This window comes from Cebus imitator, unplaced genomic scaffold, assembly GCF_001604975.1.
Source record: "Cebus imitator isolate Cc_AM_T3 unplaced genomic scaffold, Cebus_imitator-1.0 Scaffold157, whole genome shotgun sequence".
NCBI lineage: Eukaryota > Metazoa > Chordata > Mammalia > Primates > Cebidae > Cebus > Cebus imitator.
The window spans coordinates 4453161-4476715 of NW_016107472.1; positions in this window are offsets into that span (position 1 = coordinate 4453161).

The window sequence follows — 23555 nt, forward strand, 5'->3', positions numbered from 1 at the left end:
CACAATGATGAAATCACCTGATGACACATTTCCCAGAATGTAGCCCCTTCATTAAGTGACACATGACTGTATTTGCAGAAATGCATACCAATTGAGCATCTCTAATCTTAAAATTTGAAATCCAATGAACATTTACTCTGAGCATCACATTGGCACTCAAAATGTTTGGGATCTTTGAGCATTATGATTTGAAGCTTTTCTGATTAGGGATGCTCAACTTGTAGTAACTTTTGAGGTAAATATAACAGAGAGGGTTCAGAAACACAGATATTGCAAGTGACTCTGAAAAAAATATTAAAACAATCTATTCAATATGTATACACACACACATAATCCCATAGAGGAAAAATGCATAGATTTTACATTAAGAACAATTTTGTCAGCTATAGTTAGAGACTTAAGGAATGTTAGAGGATTACTGAAGAGAAAGAAGGGAAAGACCTTTGCGATTGCTGCTCAATCTAAATCAAGTAAACTTTTGTTTTATTTAAGGTACATTGTCATGGTCTAACTATGAGAGAGTTAGAGGGCCAAGTGATTAGGAAGCCGGCCTTTAAAATGAATGACTGTTAAGAGAACATCTTATCGCTTTGCTTTGATAAAGAAAATCTTCTAGAGCCTCTGGCAGGAAATACATATTTTCCTAACTCCAAAAGTATTCCTGAACTACAAGAAGGGCAGCCCAGAAAGGCTTTACACTGGAAGTGAGGCCAGTGATGCCATAAGCCAACATCATGTTCTGATGAATGCCGAACACCACAAAAAGTATGCTGATGTGTGTCAACATTCCAGTTTAAAACTTGCTTCAAACCATAATTTTCGTGTAGTAGAGAAGTAGACAATCCATACTTGTGCACATCTAGACAGTTTTAATACAGCATTATATTTTAGTATATAGAAAAATGTCAAATACAAATGAACTATAAACATTAATCATCCTCAGCTAGTTGGGCTGGGAACTCTAGCTGGGTCCCAGGTTAGTGTTCCAGGGCCTTTCCGTGACATGGCGGCAGCTGCTACAAGGCCAGGTACAACATACACTTCTAAATAAAAATGGCTAGCTTTTAGAACAGTATTCTCAGTCTATCTGTGATGATGGGCCAGCCTTTTTAATTGTTTGCTTTGTTTTGTTGTTTAATGTTCAGCCCACTGCAGGCTAGAATGTGGTGCCACTGCACATGAGCGGTAAGTGGCTTGCCCTCTATGCACCTCGCCATGGGCACAATGCAATACCTGAAACTCTCCATACCCTATTCAGTGAGATGAGGTCATTGATCATCTACTTGGATTTCATGACTATGTTAAATTGCTATACAATGTCTAAACACTCTCAATTTCTGTACCCATCAGACTAGAAACAGATTACTTACTGGCACTGGTCTACAGATGTCACTTAGGGAAACACCGTATGGAAGATTGGCCTTGAAAATCTGAATAACTTTCAGTGGCCATGAATGCACTATGAGGTAAGACTAAGGAGGAAGAGCCCAGTGAGTAGACACAAAACAAATGTTTCTATGAGAAAGCAGGTGATGGGCAAATCAACACTTTCTGTCAGCACAGCCAAGCAGAGTGCCAGCTCTGTGGCAGGAAGGTTCCTCTACCAGGCCTCCCTTAGGCCAACACCAGCCCCAGCCTGCAACAAACACACTCCAAGTATCTTCAAACTTCCATTTTTTCCATGAATTCTCTGAAGGCCTCCAAGGAGAACTACAATTTCACTTAATTCTTAGATAGTTTTTCCTACATTGTATAATTTCTAAAAATGGCATGCATGTTATAACTGATCTATACACTTAATATGGCAGTGTCACATTATTTTGCCCTCAACTATGTTTAAATTGATATTTATTTTCTAGCTGATGCTATTTTAGAAATTGAGAAAATTAGGTATGTAATTTCATTGTGAACTAAAAGCATATGGTGTTTTAGTTCCCTTAGGCAGCTTTGCTTTAGGGAAGTGTATATCAAGAAAATGGATGAGAGAATCGGTCAACCCATTTGACAGATTTAAATAATTTTTAAATTATATATATATATATATATATATATATATAAAAGTAATAAATATAAAGGTAAATATACATATGCCTACCTTTATGTTTTTATTGAAACAAATTTAATTGAGAAAAATTGTACACAGGTATTACATGATAATTTGATGCACATATATCCTATGTAATGGTTACCTCAGTAAATCTATTTAACACATCCATCACCATTCATAGCTTTGTGCGTGTGTGTGCATGCGTGTTAAATTTACTCTCTTATTAAATTTCAAGTAAACAATACAGTATTATACAACATTATTTACTATAGTCACCAGGTTGCATATTAGATCCTCATAATTTATAATAAAATGTTTCTACCCTTTGAGCAATGTCTTCCATATTTATTGAGATCCTGTTATGTGCCAAGTACATTAAGATTTCACCTATATTAACTCATTTAAACCTCATAATAACCCTCTGTCGTTGGCACTCATTTTAACTACACAAAAAATAAGGCACAGAGAGGTTAAAAAATTGTATTATTCAGGGTTCTCTAGAGGGACAGAACAAATAGAATAGATGTATATATGAAGGCGAGTTTATTAGGAGTATACTCACGTGATCACAAGGTAAAGTCTCACAATAAGGTGTCCGCAAGCTGAGGAACCAGAAAACCAATCTGAGTCCCAAAATCTCAAAAGTAGGGAAACGGGCAATGCAGCCTTCAGTCTGTGGCCGAAAGCCAGAGAGCTCATAAGTCCAAGAGTCCAAAAGCTGAAGAACGTGGAGTCTGATGTTTGAGGGCAGCAAGCATTCAATATGGAAGAAAGATGAATGCCAGAAGACTCAGCAGGTCAAGTCCTTCCACATTCTTCTGCCTGCTTTATTCTAACCATGCTGGCCACTGATTAGATGGTGCTCACCCAGCTTAAGTGTGAGTCTGCCTCTCCCAGTCCACTGATCTTTGGCAACATCCTCACAGACATACCCAAGAACAATACTTTACCTCCTTTAGTCCAGTCAAGTTGACAGTCAATATTAACCATCACAGAAAGTTTCCCCAAGATCATACAGCTAGGAATTGTTGAAGCCAGACAGGGTTCAAATCAATGTCGATTACCGATACCGTGACAACCACTTAACTTGTTGATAAAACAGCATCAAGTCCATTACTTACTGCAATAAGAAAGAATACTCCCTCGACAGGGTCTTATTTTCTAAGAGGGATATTTATGAGGTTTGGGGGTCTGGTTTAAGGCAGGTATTCAAGGAAGGAGCCTAACTCAGATTGGCCATAGCAAGGAAGGGGTTCCAAGCGAGTCTGGAAGAGTAAACGGTGGGATGATGAGTCTGAAGTGACCTCTTGTCCCAAAAGCGAGATAGTTGGATCATCTTTTATTCTGTTAAATGGGTTTCAGGAAGTTGTCTAGCCAAATAATAATTTGCAACATCATATCCCTGGGAAAGAATGTCTTGAAATAAGTCATATTAATGCAGACAGTGATCTGGATGGCTGCAGATGGTTTTCCTACTAGGTGATTGCTACCAGTGCTCACAAACATTCATACAAGCTCAGCCTCCATTACTGAGTGACTGTGAGAATTTGATAAAATAATGTATGTCAACATGTTTCATAAGCTGAGAAGCACTATGTGCATGTCAGTTGATAGTATTGTTAATAGTTGCAGCACCTGCAGTTCCTGACTTCTTGAAGTCTCACTAGTTGGGCCAGAGCTTAATAACATGGTTGAGTAAAGCAACTGAACCTAGCAGTTCTCTGAGGCAAGGCTCACCTTCAGTTAATCAGAAAGGAAACTTGGCAGAGGAATGGAAGAGCAACTTGGCACCAGGAAAATCCACATTCTCTGTATTCCTGAGAAAGTGAACACCCAGCTGTGAATTTATTGACTCTCCCTTAAGAAGTTCTAATGGAATAAATTTTCCCTTCTTGGTGCCTGCTAATTAGACAATTATTTAACTCTGTTTCTTTTTTTAATGACTCTCTGCTGTTGTTTGAAGACTTCTGTCTATTACTTGTAATAAAAACCTCTGTCACATTTTTGCCTCATTATCCTTAACAAATAGTGCATTCCCCAGCCCCAATCCCTGACTCCCTTAGGTCTCCCTCCCCTAGCACCTCCCCAGTCTAGAGCTCCCAGAGTTTCAAAGAGCAGCTGTTATCATTTTGTTGACTGAGAGATTTTTAGAAACTTCTATCACAGGCACAAGGCTCCATGGGGGGCTGTTGAATTAAATATCAGCTCTTCAAACAGGAATTAGCTCAGAGAACAAAAGCAGCAGGAAGACAAGGGACAAACACAGGCAAATGCTGCAGTCCTCCCACTCAGTGGTTGAGAAACTAGCTCTCTTTTTCATCCCAAGAACTCTGATACAGGGAATTCCTAGGCCCCTGACCACACTTGACCATAGTGAGTCACATATCTCATCTCAGGGCTGGAGAATAAGCTCAGCCCAGCCCTGGGTCACTCACTTTTCCATCTGAAAATGAGTGGTTCAAAGGAAATTGTCATTTTCACTATCCCCTATGGTTAGGCAGTTGAGCACTGAAGGATTTTCTATGGAGTAACTCTTTAGAGGGGAGAAGTGGGAAAACAAGAAAACAAAGGAATCAATATTTGCTAAGTCCTACTATATGCCGGGATCTGTCTGCAAGGTAAGTACCATTTCTCTACTCTCAGTTTATAGCAATCCTAGAGAGACTAGATTCTTGCTACTCAAAGTATGGCATTCATGGATATGCAACTTCTATAGTCACATGGGGCCATTCGCTTAGGATGGCCACATTTGGTTTAATGTTCTGTTATCTTGAATTTTCAAATAATTTTATCTTCCAACTTGCATTTTGTAAGTAAAATGCACTGAAACACCCACAGAAACAGAGGAGATGCAGGCAACATATATATTTACCATTCCTTGACACCTCATTCCCATATAGCGTTTGCAATGTCCATAATCACAGAATTCCACTGTACTCATGATATGAGGGAGTTCAGTAAGACTCAAAGCAAGTACAAGGTAAGCATGTTAAGTCCATGACTGAGAAAGCAAGAGTGGTGGCAGCTCCAAGAAACCATACTTTCCTTTTACAACAGCACTTGCTTTGAATACAGAAAAAAGAAAATGGCATTCAAAGAAGCACAAGCTACCAAGGAATCCTTTCATCCCTGTGTTAGCCAGACACACGCTGAAAATGACACAGGGGTAAAAGAAAAGACAGAGAAACTCACAGCTCCTTTTCTTTGAATCCTTCCCTACTCATCAATAACCTGAAGGTAGAGAATATTATAGACTGTGTGTATCAAGAAGTAAAATAATTTTATTTCATGATGGTTGATGAGGAACAGCAGATGTCAATTCTCCTCAAAGAAGTTCAAAGTTACAGGTGAATGGTCATAATCTGAATGGAAAACTGAAGGAAGAGAGCCAGAATCTGTCAGAGTGCCCACGAGAAGAATCTGGGATACAGAAAAGCAAAGCAGCAGCATCTGGCAGAGATGGGCTCCTGAGGAGCTCGAAGCCACATGGAAAGGGTGAGTGGGGGTGCTTCTGTGCGCCCCTCAGCCCTGGAACAACCTGCTGACTGCCAAATTGTTAAGAAGTACCTCTGCCCTCACAACCCAGGGCAGTGCTATCAGTGGTGATTTGAAAACTTCCCAGGGACAGAGAACCAGGGGCCAGCTCGCACGGGTCATCTATATTCCCCTCAGGCCTGAACTGAGATGGCAAGCACCATAGTGGTTTTGTACTTATTGTGGGACACTGCTCTTCCTGTGGAACCTTAGACCTTGAGTTACTACATCACAAATACCCTCAAAAACATTCCCTAGAAAATTCTCTCACTTTTCTAACCATAGAGGACCAGCATCCAAATTAAGAAAGAAGTCAAATTATCTCTGTATGTTGATGACATGCTCGTACAGAAAACCCCAAACACTACTCCAGAAAACTCCTAACTTGAAAAGCATCTTCAATAAAGACTAAGTATACAAAATCAATGTGCAAAAGTTAGTTGCATTTCTATACGCTAACAATGCTCATGCTGAGAACCAAATTAAGAACTCAATCCCATTTACAGTAGCCATGGAAAAACATTCCATGCTCATGGATAGGAAGAATCAATATTGTGTAAATGACCATACTACCCAAAGCAATCTACAGATTCAATGCAATGCCCATCACATTACCAATTTTATTTTTCAGAGAATTGGGAAAAAAAAAAATTCTAACATACATATGGAGACAAAAAAGAGCCTGAATAGCAAAAGCAATCCTAAGCAATAATAACAAAGCTGGAGATATGGCATTACCTGACTTGAAACTATTCTCCAAGTCTATAGGGACCAAACAGCATGGTACTGCTACAAAAATAAACACAATGTATCACATAAAAATAGACAAAAACATGCACATGTATCAATGGAACAGAATAGAGAAACCTGCAACAAAGCCACATACCTATAACCAACAGTTCTTCAACAAAAGCTGACAAAAATAAGCAATAAAGAAATGACACCCTATTCAACAAATAGTGCTGGGAAAACTAGCTAGCCATATGCAGAGGAAGGAAACTGGACCCCTATCTCTCATCATATACAAAGATTAACCAAGATGGATTCAAGAGTTAAATGTAAGACCTGAAACTATAAAAATTTTAGAAGAAAGCCTGGGAAAAACTTCTGGACATTGGCCTAGGCAAATAATTCATGACTAAGACCTCAAAAGCAAAGGCAACAAAAGTAGACAAAAGGAACTTAATTAAACTCAAGAGCTTCTCTACAGCAAAAGAAACAATCAGCAGAATAAACAGATAACCTACAGAGTGGGAGAAATATTGCAAACTATGCGTCTGACAAAGGACTAACACCCAGAATCTGTAAGAAACTAAAACAAATCAACAAGTAAAAAACAAATAACCCCAATTACAAAGTGGGCAAAGGACATGAACAAACACTTCTCAGAAGACATACATGTGCCAACAAATATATGAAAAAAATGCTTAACATCACTAATCATCAGAGAAATGGAAATTAAAACCACAGTGAGATATTATCTCAAACCACTCAGAATGGCTATTATTAAAAAGTAAAAAATAATAAATAGGAGATGTTGGCAAGGATGCAGAGAAAAGGGAATGCTTATACATTGTGGGAATGTAAATTAGTACAAGTCAAGGGAAAACAATGTGGATGATATGGCTTGGCTGCATTGTCACTCCCATAATTCCCATGTGCTGTGGGAGGGATGCGTGGGAGATAAGACATCCCTTGCTCTTCCACCATGATTTTGAGGCCTCCCCAGCCACGTGGAACTGTGAGTCAATTAAACCTCTTTCCTTTACAAATTACCCAGCCTCAGATATGTCTTTATTAGCAGCTGAGAACAGACTAATACAATGGAGATTTCTCAAAGAACAAATATAGAACTACCACTGGACACAGCAATCCCACTACTTGGCATCTACCCAAAGGGAAAGAAATTACTGTGTAAGAAAGATAACTGCACTTGTCTGCTTTTCACAGCACTGTTTACAACAGCAAAGTTATAGAATCAATCTACTGTGCACCAGTGATTGACTAGATAAAGAAAATATGGTATACATACACTGTGGACTATTACACAGACATATAAAAAAATGAAATTATGTCCTTTTCAGTAACACGGATGGAGCTGGAAGTCATTATCTTAAGTGAACTAACTCAGAAACAGAAAATCTAATATAATATGTTCTTATTTATAAGTGGGAGATAAATAATGGGTACACATGGACATAAAGATAGAAATAATAGTCACTGGGTGAGGATTGGAAAAACTACCTACTGGGTTCTACATTCAGTATTTAGGTGATTGGTTCACTAGAAGCTTAAACCTCTGCATTATGCAATATACCCAGATAACAGATCTGTACATGTACCTCTTGAATTTGAAATAAAGTTCTTTGAGACATCACCAAACTGATTTCCACAATAGCTGAACTAACTTACATTCCAACCAGCAGTATATATGCATTCCCTTTTCTCCACAACCTCACAAGTATCTGTTATTTTTTGACTTTCTAATAATACCCATTCTGACTGGTGTAAGATGGTATCTCAGTGTGGTTTTGATTTGCAATTCTTTCATGATTAGTGATGCTGAACATTTTTTCATATGCTTGTTTGCTGCATGTATTTCTTTATTTGAAAATTGTCTGTTCATGTTCTTTGCCCACTTTTTAATGGGGTTGTTCATTTTTTGCTTGTAAATTTGCTTAAGTTCCTAAAACAGAATTACCATTCAACCCAGCAATCCCACTGTTGGGTATTTACCCAAGGGAATATAAATCATTCTGCCATAAGGACACATGCATGCATATGTTCATTGCAGCACTATTCACAATATCAAAGACATGGAATTAACCCAAAGGCCATCAATGGTAGCCTGAATAAAGAAAATATGGCACACACACACTATGGAAAACTATGCATCCATAAAACGAATGAGATCATGTTCTTTGCAGCAACATGGATGGGACTGGAGACCAATATCTTAAGTAAACTAACACAGGAACAGAAGACCAAATACAGCATGTTCTTACTTACAAGTGGGAGCTAAACATTGAGTGCGTATGAACACAAAGAAGGGAACAACCGACACCATGGCATTCTTGAGGGTAGAGGGTGGGAGGAGGGAGAAGTTATAAAACCTACCTATTGGATACTATGCCGATTACCTTGATTATGAAATAATCTGTATGCCAAATCCCCATGACACACAATTTACCTATATATCAAACCTGCACATGTACCCTGAACCTAAAAGTTTTAAAAAGTTAAAAAAATTTAAAAAATAAACATTAAAAAATAAAATGCTTTATAAAAATAAGTGAAATAAAAATAGTTTTGTCTAGTGCAACCACTATTTCGGCAAGAAAGAATTACATAGGGATGCACCAGCTACAAAATACAAATTATATAATTATTTATGAATTATATAACTTCAGCAAATCCATATATGAGTTAAATGCTCTCATATTTACATTTAAAAGTGACAATGCACAATATAAATTATAAACTTCATGCTAACAATTTAAAATTCCAGTGTTTCTTTGCAACATTAAATAACAAAACACAGCATAAGAAGCTAAGAGTGACACTGGAAGAAAGAAAAATAAAAAGCTTTATATTTTAGTACCTTTAACAATACGTTCATGGCCAGGTGTGGTGGCTCATGCCTGTCATCCCAGCACATTGGGAGGCCAAAGTGAGTGGATAACCTGACGTCAGGAGTTCGAGACCAGCCTCACCAACATGGAGAAACCTGTCTCTACTAAAAATACAAAATTAGCCAGGTGTGGTGGTGCATGCCTGTAATCCCAGCTACTCTCTGGAGGTTGAGGCAGAAGAATCTCTTGAACCCAGGAGATGGAAGCTGTGGTAAGCTAAGACTGTGCCATTGCACTCGAGCCTGAGCATCAAGAGAAAAACTCCATCTAAAAAAAAGAAAAAACCCAAAACCAAACAAAAACAATACTTTCTTCTTGCTTTTTGAACTGGGAGCCCACATTTTGCACTGGGCCTGGCAGTACTCAACCTGCCCGTAGCGTCAATATGAACTGGGAGCTCCTTAGAAATGTAGAACCCCAGGCCCCTCCATAGATGTATTAAATCAGAACCTGCATTTTTTAAAAATCTTGAGATGATTCGTGTGCACATGAAAGTTTGAGAAGCACAGGGTTAGAATAATCTGCTCAATGATTCACAAGTATCCAATGGAGGAGATGGGATTCAAACTCCAACAGTCTGACTTCAGAGTAGAGCTGAGTGACAGCTACACTGAACTGTGGGACTGTGAAGTCAATGCCACATTATCCCTAATTTACAGATATAAAAACAGCTTGGAGAGGTTAATGCACTTGCCCAAGGTTGTAAGTTGCCAGCTAATGAACAATCAAACAGGAATTAGAAGCAATTCTGCCTGATTCCCAATCTCAGCTGTTTGCATTGCTACCAATAGTTTCCAAATAAGAGTGAACATCAGAAATAGAGAATGTTTTAAATGCAGATTCCTGGGCCCCAATCCGGACACAGCAAATCAAAATCTCTAAGTCGAGGCTTGAAAATATATCTTAAAACAGTGGTTCTCAAGCTCAAATGCACAGTTACACCACCTCTGGGACTTCTTAAAAATCCTGATGCCAAGGCCATATCTCAGAGCAATTAAATTGAAATGTCTGGGGGTTGCACTCAGACAACAGAGCTTGAAACCAGTTGAGAATGCCTGTTTTAAGAAACTTCCAAGTAATGCCAATGCTAATAGCCAGGTATGGAGACTCTGCTTTACAGGGAAATATGCTCCTGCCCACAGGGCTGCCCACTGGAATCCTGTGCATATAGGTTAGAAAGAAGTGCCTAACAAGCAAAGAAAAAAGTATATAGAATTTCAGGAAATTACTTTCATTTATAAAGCCAACCTAATCAATTAAATGTGGAAAAAAAATGCAATTAGCACTCAAGATCACTGGTGTACATTTTGTTAATAGAACACTAAAATGTATCAAGGAATCATTAGCAGCCAAAAAACAAAAACTCTGTACTAAATATTTGTATCTGTTTCTAAATCAACATTTTTATCTCCAGGAAAAACAACATTCACTAGTCATTATTCTGGAACTCTTGTCAAGTGTTCATGTTAAAAGAGAGAGTAACCACAACAGTCAGGGAAACCGGAAGCGAGAAACCCACGACGCACCAAGGCAGAGTGGAGAAAGTACAGCTGGGGTCTCTTACAAGCTGTTGGCAGAAAATCTCAGGAGCTCAGGGTTAGAAGGTCCCCAGAAGTCAGGAATTAAAGCCCTCTTTCAACACCTGACTTCTGCCTACAACATCTGGTCTGACTCGAACCACTACCTGTATATAAATCGCCCAGGTTATTGTTTAAGCTGCAGTAACTTCTAATCCCAGCCCAAACCTCCCATATTGCCATCATCTTGGGATGATGCCTTAAAAAATAAGTTCCCCAAGTGATCTGCATGCACATTTAAGTTTGAAAACAGCTACTATTATGATAGTTCTATTAGGTACAGCTAGCCCAGTGCCAGGCAGGGGCAAATTCACCAAACTATTGTCACTCTTGGGATGTTCTGGTAGCTTACTGGCTGGCATTTTCCCGTTGAATGACATATATGTCCATGCCTCCATCTTTCCTATCTACTTTAGAGTTATGGAGGTTGTTCTACTCATATCCCAGTATGTAGACTATTAGCCATGTAATGGACATTAGACATTGTATAATCAAATGTGCCCAATACTCAGGTCACTTTCACATAAGCCAAAGTAAGCTACCTGTTCTCCCTCCTAAATATGTCCAATTGGCTTATTTGGCAAGATTTCACTGACACACAAAAAGTACTTGGTATTGACCAACACCCCAAACCACAGAATAGACAGTGCCATATCTGCCCTCAACGGCTACCCAGAATTAGTCTTCTCTCTTCCACCGGACAGTCTTTAATTACTTACGGATACATATCACATCCCTCTCAAATTTTTTGTTCATCAAGCTGAATAATCCTGGGTCCTCTAGCTTTTTCTTTCTACTAAATTGCTTTAGAATTATGTTTGTATGTATGTGGTCTTACACAATATGTATTATTGTTTTAGTGCATGTGTTTTTAGTTCATGTAAATGGAATTGCGTAATGTCACAGATGTTTTATCAAACGTGGTCTTTAGGAGCTACACATATTGCTAAGTGCTCCTCTCACTTTTTTCTTTCGCATTGTGGTTTCTCTATGCCTTTCCCTATCTCTCCTCCTGCAAACCCCTGAGTCTTCCTTAATTTATTGTTTTACACGTACTCCTCTTTATCCATGTCCCTTTTAAACTGAGGCACTCAATCTGAACATCGCCCCAGCCACTAAAAAAACACAGAATACTGGAGATATATTTTACAGATGTGTCATTCCAGATTCTCACAACAGTGACCCTTAAGTACGCTCTTTAGTTGAAATACTATTATAACAAGAATACCTCACTTAATTCGTTTACCATTGAAGGATATTCCCCTCCTTCTTAGGCTGAATAAATCTATGGCATGGAGAATATTGTTTCCTAAACAGACTAACACTGCATTCTATATCCATGTGTTTCTTTTGCTTACAGAAATGCTTGGTGTGTGGTTAAAGGCAGTCTTATCAAAAGAGATTCATAATATTCAAAATAAACCTTGGAGATCACCCAGAGTGAAGTTGCCTGAGGAGGTGGTAGTGAACCCTAAACATTTTATGAAGAAGACCGAGGTCCAGAGGGCTTAGTGACTTGCTCAGAGACATAAACCAATTACTACAGCCTGTGGAGCTGAGTCAGAAGCCCCAGGTGTCCTGACTCTCAAGCCAGCTTTTGCTAGCATCCACGTGCAACACACCCTGCGGCACAGTGGAGGGCTGCGAGTTGGCTCTTACAGCTGCCCACCCCTCACCCGTCCTGTGATTCTCTGAAAGCAAAGCACACAGACCCAGTCTGTTTTGGAGTTTCAGAGCTGCAAAGCCTGCATTATTTAACACTGGTTTTATCTATCAGAAATGGAGAATAAATAGCACTATATAAAATCCATAAAATAGACCAAATTGGATTTTTTCAGGATGGCTCCAAGCACAAGTTGGTAATCAAAAGATTTTGAGAAAAACTAGAAATAGTGTCTGCTGTGTGGAAATTTTCCCGAATCTTAAGAGCATCCCTGTTCTCCGTCACCCACTAGCTGAATACTTTAGGAGGAGAGACGTTACTCTAAGTCACAAGGAAGGAGGACATTTTCAAAAAGCCTCATGAAAAATGCTTACTCCTCACATCTTTATGAGCCATTCCTACTTTAGAGCATAAAACTGGTTAGCCTTCATGCTCTTCCATATTCTCAGAGCAGCAGCAGTCAAGGTGGTAGAAGAGACAGTGGTTGCACTTTCCAGCAAGGTGTAGAAGCCATCAGGAATAGTAAGTGACAGTTGTGTTGGCTACACCGTTGTATATATCTGGGCTTGCAGGGCTAGTAATAATGAAGCTTCCCTCTTCCTTAAGCATCAGGCTAGGATTCAAATTTGTCACCAGCCAATTCCCCTCAAGGAAAAAGCACTGTTTTTCATTAGTGTAGTCAAGTGAGAGGCAGTACTTAGCATGATTTTTCTATTCATATAGTACCTTTAAATAGAAGCTTCCATTTCAAGAAGGCCTAATGAGCATACCAAACTACCTCTTTTCCAACCCAAGTTTCCAGTGAAATAACTAAGAGGATATTGGTTAAAGAATGAAATCATAACAATGTTAGCACATAAGAAACAGAGCAATTAGGGCATCAGAAAGTCTGAAGAAATACTGAAAGATAGAAGAAAGATGAAATGGAAGGGACATCCCCACCCAAAACACCAAAGGAAGAGTTGTTTCTCTCAGAAGCTGGAAACAAGACAAGCAACTTGGTGTGGATAAACAACAAAAAGCAGAAATAGGCTCTGAGGCAATTGGATGAGTTCACTGAAGATTTCTTTTTAGACCAGCTGAACCAGAAAAGTGTTGACTCCCCTTCCACGTATACAGAATACAAATAGGATAACCTTTGTCTGCTTGAAGGAAGCTTTACAACTACTCCTTAACAAAATGGACAATTGTCTAAGTAAGGATGGATGTGTGGATGCTTGGGGTAGAGGGAGAAGGAGGACAAAGGTTCATGCACTTCCGTACTCCACCTCAAACCATAAAGGAAAGGAAGAGGAGGAGGAGGAGGAGGAGGAAACATGGAAATAAGAAAAGGAGGAGCGAGGAGGAGGAGGAAGTAAAAGAGGAGGTGAGAGCTCTTCTTCAGGTATTTTTCCCTGGAGCAAGACCTTTCTGACTTGAGCTGCTGTGCAGCTGAAGACAAATGCCTGTTTCATCTCAAAGTGCCCTTCATGTGACCCACCCACTTACTTTTCCTCCCATGAGAGGCAGTCCTGCAGGCATACACCCCACACCAGGAATATATACTAATTAATCTAGCCCTTCATGCGTTCATGTGTATTAACCAGTAACCAGGACTCACTAGACATTTGAGCAAAAACTAGAGAAAAAGTGACTAAACCAAAGTGACTACAGAGGGTGACTAAGCCAAATAACTGACTCAAGAAGAAAGAGGCATTACAAGGTCCAGAGAACAATAGTGAAATGTTAAGAAATATAACTAATATACTCAGCAGTCACATAGTTTCATTTCTGTAAAACAACTCAGGTGTTGATCCAGAAGACGAAACAAAGTGGAAAATATAGAGGGAAAAGTTAAGTAATATGGGGGATAGAGGCAAGGAGTCCAACATCTATTTAATAAATGCTCCAAAACTAAAAGGCAGAGACAATTGATGTGAGATATATACATATACATGTATATACATATCATATACATGCTAAGTACATATATTCATATATATATCATATATATGATATGTATATATCCCACATTCATTGTCTCTGTTTTGTTTTTTTTTTTTTTTGAAACACAAGTTAGAAGGGTCTTGCTCCAGGAAAGAATATCTGAAAAGCTCCAAAAATAAAACACAGACAGTAGATGTAATATATATGTATTAAATAAATGAGCTATTCTTTAAAATGCCTAGAAAAGGGCCTGGCATGAAATAAGTGATGTATCCATTGTTGATAAATAAAAACACCAAAGCCTGTATATGTACATATGTGAAGCAAATAATATATATCAAATATATATCCCCATCTATTGTCTCTGTTTTTTATTTTTGGAGCTTTTATTAAACAGATGTTGGACTCCCTGACAAGAATCTTGAGATTAAAAGTTTCTACCAAGTGCCAAGTAGGATTTGCAATACAACTTGACCAAATTTCAGAATTCCAAGGATTAAAAAAAAAAAAAATTCTAAAAGTTTGCAAACAGAAAACACATAATCACCTATAAGACTCAGATTAGACAAAAGTCTTGGTATTTTTTATGTATCAACCATGAATACAGCACTTACTTCATGCCAGGCCCTTTTCTAGGCATTTTAAAGAATACACTTACTTTAGTGAATTAAAGTGTCACATTCATTGTCATCAACAAGCCTGGGTACTAAAACACAATCAAATAATGTTTTCAAAGTTGTAAGAAAGTATTTTTAATCCTTAAAACCCACAGATGTTCAAATCATTAAGTCAAATATGTGAGCAAAATAAGGCATTTTTTTGTGATTCAGAATTTGGAAAATGTATGTCTCATGTAGGAAAAAAAAAAAGATGTTAGAAGCTAATGCAACAAAATTTTAAAGAGATATAACAATACAAGATAAGATATAAGACTGTGGTGGCTGAATACGACCTGGAAGAAATGAAGAAAGTTGAAAACAAATTAAACAATGATTCAGTGGACCTTGACGCTTGAGATATTCTCTTTGAGCATCAATGGTTTAGTGACACCAGATGATATTTCCTTCTGTATGACCAGGCACTAAGTTTGATACGACTGGATACTCTTCACATAATCATAACATAGAAAATGCTGTTTGTAGGCTTAAATTTTTCTAATAAGCATATAGTCAAAGCAAGAAGGCTTGTATTGCAGAATAAAGTATAAATTCAAATAAAAATACAAATGTAACAAAAACTGAGACAAGAAAAGGAGAAGAGAGGCTGGGAAAAAACACAAGTGAAACAAATAGATCATCTTTCATGTCAGGAAGCCAACAAATACCATCTAGCATTAATAAATCAAGAAAAGAAAGTATCAGTGATCATTTAAAGTTGTAATGATGAACATCAGAACAACTATCAAAAAAAATTAAAAATCAGTTATAGAGGTACATAGAAACTATTTGTACTTTCTGCTCAAGTTTTCCCTAAACCTAAAGCTGCTCTAAAAATAAAGACAATTTTTTTAAAGGGTAACTACCTATGCGGACGAGGTGGGTATCCTTTCTGTATGGTTTAAACATTTTTATTATGATTAATTTAATAACATGTTAAATATAGCTTAAGTATTAAACAACATTAAAACAGGATGGAGAGTTCTTGACAAATATATTTGATCTGTATTATGGTTATTTATTTATTTGTCTTACCTCCATATACTCTTTGAAAGCTTGTCTAATATTTCCTGTAGTAATTAGCACAGTACTTTTCTTCTTGTGTGTAACTTTTAAAAGTATTTGCAAAAATTTTAAAGAAATAGTCTGGGCGTGGCAGCTCACACCTGTAATCCTAGCATGTTGGGAGTCTGAGGCAGGCAGATCACTTGAGGTCAGGAGTTTGAAAGCAGCCTGACCAACATGGTGAAACCCTGTCCCTACTAAAAACACACAAATTATTAGCCGGGCATGGTGGTGGGTGCCTGTAATCCCAGCTACTCAGAAAGCTGAGACAGAGCATCACTAGGAGAATCATTTGAACCCGAGAAGTGGAGGTTACAGTGAGCCAAGATCATGCCACTGTACTCTAGCCTAGGCGACAGAGCTGACTCCGTCCCCAAAAAAAAATAATTTTAAAGAAATACACTCAAAAAGGCACGATTACTGATGTTTCTTACTAATTTTCCAATTCTATCAATCACTCCATGTGTGCAGTATTTAGTTAGGATAGATTTTGGCCAGGAACCAAGCTCATCCAGCTGCCATCTGCTGCCTGTCTACCTTCCTTTTTCATGGCTCCCTGGATCTTGACAGCTCCCCTAAACTTGTGGCCTTCATTGGCCCTTGCCTGGCAATGGCTGGGTCCTTCCACACACCTGCGCTGCCTCTGCTTGCTCTGAAGTGTGATGGCTTTCTATTTCCCATATCAGAATGTCCTCCCTTGCTACTGACAGCCCACACATCCAACTCTGTCTCTTCCCTGCCATCCCTTTTCTTCATCTGTGCTTTCCCCCTGAGTATCTCTGCGTCCCACCCCTTACCGCACATGCTCATACATTTTCATCTCTCCCTCTCCCCACCACTTACCTGGCCATAATGTTAGTCTATAGTACATTTTATTTGTTATGTCTATTGATTAAAGCTTTATGTTCCCTCTTCTTAATTAACTTATCATTCATCCTTCTATCATATATTGCTGTTGTATATTTCAAACAACAGATATATTGCTGATAAAGCTATTTGTAAATAAATGTTCTATAAAATGAATCATGTTTCAAATGTACTGGAAGAACTTGCTAGGTAAAAGAATCCTATGATGAAAACTTAAAACAATTCCCAATAATGCTTATTTTTGCATGTCTAAAGTTCCAGATAATGGCCATGCAAAGTAAAACAAATTTTAATGCTACCTACCACAATCATTCTGCCACAGTTTTAGTTGATCACCTTAAGATAGATATCAAACCTGAAAAAAAAATGTCTGTAGAAGTGATTTCCCTGGGAGACTCTTCTGTATGAAAATGGAAGCACTGGAAGATGACAGATGAATGGGTACACGCTTAAGGTTTCAAAATTTACACAAGGTAAACATGCAAAGAAGATTCATTTATTATATATACGTACATTTCGTTTCTATTATAATTCCAGGCAATCTGCTAGGTACTGAAGATAAAAGCTGGATGAAGACAGTGCCTGCCCTCAAGGATTCACAGTCTAATAGGGTATACAAACACATAAATAATTTTAAAATGATATGTAAGTATTATCTAAATAATGGTAGGATGTATGTTTTTTAAGTCTCAGCAGTGGAATGACATGGGGAGAGCTTCACAAGAGCAGAAAGTGGATCTGTTTCATCTCCAGTGTCTAGCTCGGAGCCGCACTGTCATCAGACACACAACAAATACTTATGGTTAAGCTGTCGGGTGATCCACTCTGCTGTGGTGGGAGGTGGAAAGAGCAAATCAGAGAGGGTGTCAATGAGGAGAAGATAGTTAAACCGGGACTTCAAAAAGAACAGATGTTCTATAGCAAGGCAAGGATGGAAATAGCATTCTATGTAGGAGAAACTATGCACTGAAGTACAGAGGTGATGGAGATCACACACACTCGAAAACTGCAAGTGCCCCAATGTCAAGGCAGCATACATCACTCACAAAGCCATCTCTCATATTACCAGGAGGAAGGAGAAACTATTTTTTTATGTGTAGCTCACCATCTTGGGTTTTTTTTTAATCTTTATTGTTTTGCCTATACTTATCATTGAGTCATCTCCTGTTCCCCATTACCCTTTGCCAAAATTCAAGAGTCTAATTCTTCCAAATACTAGCTTCTCTCTCTCTCTCTCTCTTTTTTTTTTTTTTTTTTTTTTTTTNTTTTTTTTAGACAGGGTCTCACTTTGTTCTCCAAGAGTGCAGTGGCACGATCTCTACTCACTGCAAACTCTGCCTCCCCGGTTCAAGTGATTCTCCTGCCTTAGCCTCCCAAGTAGCTGGGACTACAGACATGCCCTACCACTCCTGGCTAATTTTTATATTCTTTTAGTAGAGATGGTGTTTTTCCATGTTGGCCAGGCTGGTCTTGAACTCCAGAACTCAGGTGATCTGCCCACCTTGGCCTCCCAAAGTGCTGGGATTCCAGGTGTGAGCCACCACGTCTGGCCCCCTCTTTTCTTATCCTCCTGAGCTAATGTTTGAAGTAGCTCCCTCACATGTGTATGTTAGTGCAAGATGTGCTACTCATTCCAAATGACTTTTTGGTTGCCCCTGTAGGTCCTGTCAGAGATGCTATACCAACTGTGTGGGTTTTCATAGGTAGCCTCAACTTATGCCCAGGATTTTCTGGGACAATTTTTATTTTAAACACTCTGTTCTATTGTTCTCTAAACCTTCAGAGCCTCTGAAGTTTGAATATTTCATCTTCTATCTATGTATCCCAGTCTAATTCACAGCATGAAGCTGCACAAAATTCTTTTGTTAGATCATGTCACAATTTTTATTTCAGAAAATCCGAAGACCTGCTTAATGGGTCTCGTCTCCTACAACAATTTGTATACCTTAACATTTGGTACAACAACTTTTCAGTTCCATGGCTACCCCAGAAATGGGAGCTGCATGTTTATATGCAGCTTGTATGCACAAGTATGCAGCACATTAGCTGAAAACTGGAAGTTATCAGCATTGCCCTCAGGAAGGGCAGCGGCAGTAATAAAGGTAATGAGGCAGAATGTACAATGCATGGGCTTTACAGCCAGCCAGGCCTCATTCAAATTCTATTTCTCCCACTTACTAACTGGGTAACTTGCTAGCACAGAAGCTTGTCTTGGCCCATCTCAGTGCTTTTTCTCTTCCACCAAGGGGTGAAATAGAGGCAGGAGGTCTCCTAGCCGGTGAGGCTGGTAATCTACCAGTGCCTAATGCAGTAAGAAAATATTAATTGACATTCTTGGCCTTCTCCACCTGAAGACCTCCTTCTGCCATCAGTCACATATGCTCCTGTACCACCTTCATGTGGAGACGTGGCCCACACTATCCCTTCTCTCTCTGATTAGTCTCCCATTGATTCTCCCTGCTCCAAGATTTGCAAGCCATAATACCCCAAAATGTAGCTGTGACCCACACAGCCACGAGCTAGGGAAAGGGGTCATGAGCTAGGGAAAGGCTCTTTGCAAGCCTTAGATTTTCATCCTGACTCCCCCAGTTCTCACTTCTTTTTCACCCCTCAAGGATGCTGCATAAGATTATATAAGCTTGTCCTGCACAGATGTGCCCAACCCAGTCAAGGAATGCACTCAGGAATGCACTCAGATAACTGCAAAAAGATGTTTTTTCCTAAATCACACAAGGATACTGGATGAGCCAGCAGTGGCCATTTTTCTGACCAAGTTGAATATGCTCCAGATGACCATCTACATAATGTCTGCTCAGGCCCCATCACCTGCTCAGTGACCCCTCCTTCCCTTCTCTTGCCCGCTACCTCATCATCCCAGCTGTCTTTTTGTCTGCTCCTTTCTTCCATTTATTCTCTTCTTTCCCTTCAATGCTTTCGCGTGCCTTGGTCATTCTATGGGAATATAACTGTCACTCAGTTCATCGTACAATGACATCAGACTCTCCTTAATTATCTTACTGACTCCAAATTGGCTATCTGAGGCCATAGTATAGGGCAGGACTGCACGGCAACGTGTGGGCAGTCATTTTCTAAGAGCTAAAATACGCACCCGATTTACATGACTATTTGCATTTGTGTATAAATTATACATCAATATGTATCCTCCTAAGACAGTGAGTTACTAAAATAATTTTGCTACTTTCAAACTTGTCATTGCTCAATTTTTCCTCTCTTCCCCTTGTTACAACACCCACACACATCTTTTCATTCCTTGGGAGAAAGAAAGTGAGAATAAAAACAGGGGAAGAGACAGAAAGAATACGGTAAGAGCAGAATTCAGGAGAAAATGGAGCAAAGGAAAAGATAAACATGAGAAAAGGAAAATATCAGTGAAATAATAAACATTTTTGAGCAATCAAATAAAGGATACCACAGTCATGATCTTGAAATTATGATTAGACACAATGTAATTCACCCCCAAAGAAAGCAAAATAAATATAATAATAAAATAAAATATACACAACCTCTCCATAATTTCAAGTAAAAAAATCATTAGAACTTAAATACTTCAAGAAGTTTCCATAATAGGTCATTTGCTGTACAAATACAGATTCGATCTTTTAACAGTAAGTGAATCCTATAAAATATTTCAGCTTCAACTGTTCTATGCCCACATTAAACTGGCTTTATGCAGTGGCACTGCAAGAGGATCAAACAAGATAGAATCTCTCTTCCCTGCCCCATCCCAGTTCGCCCCCAATCGGGCATCCCAGCAGCCATGTCTTCACCACAGGATTCCTACACCCCAGGTGAATCATACTCTTTCTCCTAGGTATCTGCCCTTGGGACTCAGAAATGCCAGGGAGTCTGAGCTCTTTTTCTGAGCTCACAAACTGAGTTTGCCTTAGAGAAAGCCATCTTCAGCTGGGCAGAAAGCAGCTCAAATAATGACTGCAGAGAGAGACAACTGAAGTAGCGAGAAGACTTGAGGTTTAAGATATGCATATGCCTAGGTTTGGGTGGGTTGTTAGCTTCGGGTTACAGTCTTATTTTCTGCCCGTAGGAACTCTGAGACACCCATGTGTCCTTACTAATAAATTCCCACTCTCTGTGCCAGCCAACTAACACAACCTGTGAATAGGTTTTCATTATTTTCACCAAAAGAATCTTGATTTAGAATATTTAATCAAATTAATCCAGAGGTATTTCCAATTCAGTTTTGTATTTCTAATCATTTTTAACGCATTTGAAGTGTTTTATGGCTGATGGGATTTTTTTCTTTTTTTTTTTTTTAAATTTATCACTTTAGATTCTGGGATACAAGTGTAGATCATGCAAGATTTTTGCAATGGTACATTCATGACAAGGTGGTTTGTTGCCACCATCCCCCCATCACCTATACCTGACCTTTCTCCCCATGTTATCCCTCCCGCACCCTTCCTCCCACTATCCCTCCTGTAGCCCCCCAAAATGAACCCCAGTGTGTGATGCTCCCCTCTTTGTGTCCAAGTGTTCTCATTGTTTAACGCCCACCTATGAGTGAGAACATGCAGTGTTTTATTTTCTGTTCTTGTGTTAGTTTGCTGAAAATGATCGTTTCCAGGTTCATCCACCATTTTTTATGGCTGCATAGTATTCCATGGTGTATATGTGCCACATTTTCTTTGTCCAGTCTATCACTGATGGTTCCAGGTCTTTGCTATTGTAAACAATGCCACGATGAACATGCATGTGCATGTGTCTTTATAATAGAATGATTTATAGTCCTTTGGGTATATACCCAGTAATGGGATTGCTGGGTCAAATGGAATTTCTATTTCTAGAGCCTTGAGGAAGTGCCACACTGTCTTCCACAATGGTTGAACTAATTTACACTCCCACCAACAGTGTAAAAGTGATCCCAGTTCTCCACATCCTCTCCAGCATCTGTTGTCTCCAGATTTTTTAATGATCACCATTCTAACTGGCATGAGATGGTATCTCAATGTGATTTTGATTTGCATTTCTCTAATGACCAGTGATGATGAGCATGTTTTCATATGTTTGTTGGCTTCATATATGTCTTCTTTTGAAAAGTGTCTATTCATATCCTTTGCCCACTTTTGGATGGGTTTTTTTCTTGTAAATCTGTTTTAGCTCTTTGTAGATTCTGGATATTAGCCCTTTGTCAGACGGATAGATTGCAAAAAATTTTTCCCATTCTATTGCTTGCCGGTTCATTCTAATGATTGTTTCTTTTGCTCTACAGAAGCTCTAAAGTTTAATTAGATCCCATTTGTTTATTTTGGCTTTTGTTGCCATTGCTTTTGGTGTTTTAGTCATGAAGTCCTTGCCGTTTCCTATGCCCTGAATGGTTTTACCTAGGTTTTCTTCTAGGGTTTTTATGGTGTTAGGTCTTGTGTTTAAGTCCGTAATCCATCTGGAGTTAATTTTAGTGTAAGGTGTCAGGAAGGGGTCCAGTTTCTGCTTTCTGCACATGGCTAGCCAGTTTTCCCAACACCATTTATTAAACAGGGGCTCCTTTCCCCATTGCTTGTTTTTGTCGGGTTTGTCAAATATCAGATGGTTGTAGATGTGTAGTGTTGCTCCAGAGGCCTCTGTTCTGTTCCTTTGGTCTATATCTCTGTTTTGATACCAGTACCATGTTATCTTGATTACTGTTGCCTTGTAGTATAGCTTGAAGTCCAGCAATGTGATACCACCAGCTTTGTTCTTTTTGCTGAGGACTATCTTGGCTATGCGGTCTCTTTTTCGGTTCCGTATGAAGTTTAAGGTGGTTTTTTCCAGTTCTGTGAAGAAGGTCATTGGTAGTTTGATGGGGATAGCATTAAATCTATAAATTATTTTGGGTAGCATGGCCATTTTCACAATATTGATTCTTCCTAACCATGAATGAACACGGAATGTTTTTCCATCTGTGTGTGTCTTCTCCTATTTCCTTGAGCAGTGGTTTGTAGTTCTCTTTGAAGAGGTCCTTTATTTCCTTTGTTAGTTGTATTCCTAGGTATTTTATTCTAATTGTAGCAATTGTGAATGGGAGTTTGCTCTTGATTTGGTTCTCTGTCTGTTATTAGTGTATAGGAATGCTTGTGATTTCTGCACATTGATTTTGTATCCTGAGACTTTGCTGAAGTTGCTTATCAGCTTAAGGAGATTTTGGGCTGAGATGATGGGGTCTTCTAAATTTACAATCATGTCTTCTGTAAATAGAGACAATTTGACTTCCTCCTTTCCTAATTGAATACCCTTTGTTTCTTTTTCTTGCCTAATTGCTCTGGCTAAAACTTCCAATACTATATTGAATAAAAGTGGAGAGAGAGGGCATCCTTGTCTAATGCCAGATTTCAAAGGGAATGCTTCCAGTTTTTGCCCATTCAGTATGATATTGGCTGTGGGTTTGTCATAAATAGTTTTTAGTATTTTGTGATAGATTCCATTGATACCTAGTTTATTGAGAGTTTTTAGCATAAAGCATTGTTGAATTTTGTCAAAGGCCTTCTCTGCATCTATTGAGAATATCATGTGGTTTCTGTCTTTGGTTCTATTCATGTGGTAGATTATGATTGTAGACTTGTGTATGTTGAACCA